A 5000-nucleotide genomic window follows, 5' to 3' on the forward strand; every position below is an offset into this window, starting at 1 on the left:
ACAGTAGAAGGAGGACAGTAGTAGGAGGAGGACAGTAGGAGGAGGACAGAAGGAGGAGGAGGACAGTAGGAGGAGGACAGTAGGAGGAGGACAGAAGGAGGAGGAGGACAGTAGAAGGAGGACAGTAGGAGGAGGAGGACAGTAGGAGGAGGAGGACAGTAGAAGGAGGACAGTAGTAGGAGGAGGACAGTAGGAGGAGGAGGACAGTAGAAGGAGGAGGACAGTAGAAGGAGGACAGTAGTAGGAGGAGGACAGTAGTAGGAGGACAGTAGAAGGAGGACAGTAGGAGGAGGAGGACAGTAGAAGGAGGACAGTAGTAGGAGGAGGACAGTAGGAGGAGGACAGAAGGAGGAGGAGGACAGTAGGAGGAGGACAGAAGGAGGAGGAGGACAGTAGAAGGAGGACAGTAGGAGGAGGAGGACAGTAGAAGGAGGACAGTAGTAGGAGGAGGACAGTAGGAGGAGGAGGACAGTAGAAGGAGGAGGACAGTAGAAGGAGGACAGTAGTAGGAGGAGGACAGTAGTAGGAGGAGGACAGTAGAAGGAGGACAGTAGGAGGAGGAGGACAGTAGGAGGAGGAGGACAGTAGAAGGAGGACAGTAGGAGGAGGAGGAGGACAGTAGGAGGAGGAGGACAGTAGAAGGTGGAGGACAGTAGGAGGAGGAGGACAGTAGAAGGAGGAGGACAGTAGAAGGAAGAGGACAGTAGGAGGAGGACAGTAGGAGGAGGACAGTAGAAGGAGGAGGACAGTAGGAGGAGGAGGACAGTAGGAGGAGGACAGAAGGAGGAGGAGGACAGTAGAAGGAGGACAGTAGGAGGAGGAGGACAGTAGAAGAAGGAGGACAGTAGGAGGAGGAGGACAGTAGAAGGAGGACAGTAGTAGGAGGACAGTAGGAGGAGGACAGTAGGAGGAGGAGGACAGTAGAAGGAGGAGGACAGAAGGAGGAGGACAGTAGGAGGAGGAGGACAGAAGGAGGACAGTAGGAGGAGGGGGACAGAAGGAGGAGGAGGACAGTAGGAGGAGGAGGACAGTAGGAGGAGGAGGACAGAAGGAGGAGGACAGTAGGAGGAGGAGGACAGAAGGAGGAGGACAGTAGGAGGACAGTAGGAGGAGGAGGACAGTAGGAGGAGGAGGACAGTAGGAGGACAGTAGGAGGAGGACAGTAGAAGGAGGACAGTAGGAGGAGGAGGACAGTAGGAGGAGGAGGACAGTAGGAGGACAGTAGGAGGAGGACAGTAGGAGGAGGAGGACAGTAGGAGGAGGAGGACAGTAGGAGGACAGTAGGAGGAGGACAGTAGGAGGAGGAGGACAGTAGGAGGAGGAGGACAGTAGGAGGAGGACAGTAGGAGGAGGACAGTAGGAGGAGGAGGACAGTAGGAGGAGGACAGTAGGAGGAGGACAGTAGGAGGAGGAGGACAGTAGGACGACAGTAGAAGTCGGTTCTTCAGTAAATGCTGATTCTCCTGAACTGAACCTGATCACTTCCAGACTCTGAAGACCAGAACCCAGACCGGGTCATGTAGTAAAGCAGGTCTCAGATCCGGAGGGACACCGAACCGAATCGGGCTGAGTTCACACTGAGAATCACTTCCAGTCCCCTAAAGTGGATTACCTTGGACGTCCGGTCCGTCCGGGACTCCCGCCGTGAGTCCAGCACAGAGGACCGACAGCAGGACCGGGACCAGCAGCCTCCAGAGCATGTCTGACCGGGAACCGCACCGGGACGAACCGGATCAAAAACTTAGGAAAGTGACTGAGGAGGAAGATAGAGGAGCCGGAGAGCCGGGACCGAAGAGACGGTCAGATACCGGAGCTGTCAGCGGGGACCGGAGAGGACCGGAGAGGAGCCCGCGTAACAGGGAGACCAGACCTTGAGCCGGAGAACAAAGTTTATCCACACCGAGAAACAGCCGAGCGGAGCGGGGAGGACCGGAGGACCAGAGAGGAGGACCGGAGGACCAGAGAGGAGGACCGGAGGTCTGACTGACGGTTCACGAGCGCAGCTGGAAACTGCTGCTGGCGCGCGCTCCGCTCCACGCGGCTCGTGCGCGCAAATGGAAGCTAATTAACATAAAGCGCGCGAGAGAAGAGACTCCCCAAAAGTCATCAATCAATCAATCAGTGGTTCATCTGTATCATTATCGATCTGTTTCTATTGATTCACTGATGTCTTCTAGTTATTGATCTCCTTCCTTAGTTTGTTCTGGGGGGGGGCATCTCATCTGGAGACCTTCATCAATAGTGAGAGTGATTGATCTGCTGGGGGGTCACAGGGGTCACACTGTCCATTCAGCTTTTGTTCAGGGGGGGTTAAATGTGGGGGGAGGACATAAAGTCATGACTCATGAAGATCACTTGTAGGGTTAGCAGACAGTGGGGGGTCCTGGGGGGGTCCTGGTGGGTCCTGGGAGGGTCCTGGGGGGTCCTGGGAGGGTCCTGGGAGGGTCCTGGGGGGTCCTGGGAGGGTCCTGGTGGGTCCTGGGGGGGTCCTGGGAGGGTCCTGGGGGGTCCTGGGGGGGTCCTGGGAGGGTCCTGGGGGGGTCCTGGTGGGTCCTGGAGGGTCCTGGTGGGTCCTGGGGGGGTCCTGGGAGGGTCCTGGGGGGGTCCTGGTGGGTCCTGGAGGGTCCTGGGAGGGTCCTGGGAGGGTCCTGGGGGGTCCTGGGGGGGTCCTGGAGGGTCCTGGTGGGTCCTGGTGGGTCCTGGGGGGTCCCACTATAACCATTTCAGGTCCAGCATGAGTCTCTCATCGTTTGGCTCTTTTTTATTTCGTTATTGTCTCGTGTTCATTTAAAGGAATCTGAGCTGACCCCCCCACTGCTTTCAGATCTTCACAGAAGACGTTACCTGTCTGAACAGGTGAGTCCTGCCTGACAGTCTGTGCCCCCCCACACACCTGGTTCACTTTCACTGCCGTTTACAGGACAACCGACAGCAGGTAGAGTCTGTCATTAGTGGGCGGTTACAGCAGAGGTCCACTTAGAAACCTTGTCATTTAGTGGCGCAAACAAACATGGCAGTTTAAGCATCAGGCGCTCTGTAGCACTTCACACAAGTCGGGTTTTAACAGCTGTTTCAGTCTGCTTCAAACTAAACACAGTTTCCTACACTAGGACGTCATGAAAGGCACCAAGCTATCGCATAGTGAGGCAGCGCTTAGAGTAAATGTACCCAGCACTTACATGCATTTGATTTGTCTTAAATACTGAGAAATTTGTACAGAGTCTGGTTGGTGGCTGGTGAAAGATTTCTCAGGTGGGAAAGTTCTGCTGGAAGAATTTGGATTCATGATGTGAAGATTTATAAAGTCCTGCCTACAACCGCGTGTCTTCACCCAGGGGGCTGTGGGGGCCCGGCCCTGTCGGTGCTCCGGCTGTAGGAGCTCAGGCTCGTTGAGCTGGGTGTTGTCTTGTCTGTTAACTCGGTAAAAATGTAAACTGGGGGTGTTTTGGGGGCACCGATCCAGACTGAGAGTGTTTGGAGAATCCACAGAGGTGAAATCAGCGGAACAAAGGAAACGAGGATCCGACGTGACTCTAAAGTTTGTGTGGCGGTGAGGCCTCCTCTCACTGTGGGACTGTTTGTTTAGGACTCTGGAGCGTTGCCATGGAAACCGGCATTTAACAGCAGGTGAGGGGGGGGGAGGGAGGAACCTCCTCCTCCTCCGGAGCATGAAGCCTGCAGCCTGCAGCAGCGTCCAGGGGGAGGAGAGAACACTTTCTTCTCCTCCGTCAGACTCCGGTCGTGTTCGAGCTTCACGCTGCCGCAGGAGAAAGAATTCAGGCCCACAAACTGCTTCCAGATCAGCTCATTAAAGAACAGGAGGGGGGGTTTGAACAGCAGCTAACAGCACACAGAGGGACGGGGCGGGATGCCTGTGTGATGGCGTCATGTGCAGCTGTACGTCCCCGGGGTCCGGCCCGGTCGAGGGGGGGGTGTTTCCATCCAACTCAACATGTGGATCTTGTTGTTGGTCTCCTGATGTGTCGTTTTCCAGCTTGTGTGTGACTCATAACTCCCCCCCCCCCACTCCCAGTCTGACCAACGTTTTGTCTTATTAAACAAATGTTTATTTAGAAATATGCATCTAAACATCATCAGCTTAGAGGAGAATATGTACAAAGGAGAACTTGGGGTCTTAATGACTGGCAGGTTCTAAAAGTGTTGGAACTGGTCCAGCAGGCCCCACGGCAAGAAACGGTCAGTTTGTGATGGAGGCAGCAGCTCTAAAATCCCTGTTTTAGTGAATGTAGTCTGGTGTGTGTGCTGTTTGTGGTTAAACCAAAAGGATCTTCCAGGTCTCTCTCTGTAGGGATCCTTTCCATGATGCTGTCACACACTTAGAATAACACTCTGAGCCTGTCAGTGGATCAAACAAGCTCTTTTAGTGGACCTACTGTGATCAGGTGCAGTTGTCCCAAAGGATCACGTTGCAGCCATTGCAGCCCGTTTGGTGTCTGCTGGCTGAGGTGATCTACTGGACCAGTTCCAACACTTTTACTACCTACCAGTCACTCAGACACCAGGATGTGGACAGAGAGGATCATGGGGGAGAAACAGTGGAGTGACCCTTTAAGTAGTTTGTACAGGACCAGATTTCACTCCTGGGGGCTAACGCTGTTCAGACTGAGCTCAGGGGCCCTCGGGTGGAGTTTGGACAGAAATATCGGGGGAGGGCTGCAATCTAGCATGTGAGTGCTAGCATGCTAACACTGATGAACGCTAGCATGCTAACACTGATGAACGCTAGCATGCTAACACCGATGAGCGCTAGCATGCTAACACCGATGAGCGCTAGCATGCTAACATGAAAACGTCTCCTGGTGACAAACAGAAAACCAAAAAGAATCGAATGTTGTTTTATCGGTGGATTTATTGTGACGTTACTCATTATGTTGAAAAAAAACCTCTGCTGATGTGACATGTTTGGAATGGGGCCGTTATTATTTCAGTGAAAGCAGATCCAGGACTGAACGGTTTAACAAATTAACCAAACTTCTCCA

General features: G+C 53.9%; 1 protein-coding gene across 1 annotated transcript in view; it reads right to left on the reverse strand.

The window, feature by feature from the left end:
- Positions 1–4852: 4852 nt before the first annotated feature.
- mtx1a (metaxin 1a) overlaps positions 4853–5000 on the reverse strand; it is a 12894-nt gene continuing 12746 nt past the window's right edge. Inside the window, exon 8 of the mRNA XM_070835998.1 lies at positions 4853–5000. This exon is cut by the window's right edge and continues 415 nt beyond it. The gene's annotated coding sequence lies outside the window, so the exon portion shown is untranslated.

Source organism: Pempheris klunzingeri, chromosome 8 (assembly GCF_042242105.1).
Source record: "Pempheris klunzingeri isolate RE-2024b chromosome 8, fPemKlu1.hap1, whole genome shotgun sequence".
Taxonomy (NCBI): domain Eukaryota; kingdom Metazoa; phylum Chordata; class Actinopteri; order Acropomatiformes; family Pempheridae; genus Pempheris; species Pempheris klunzingeri.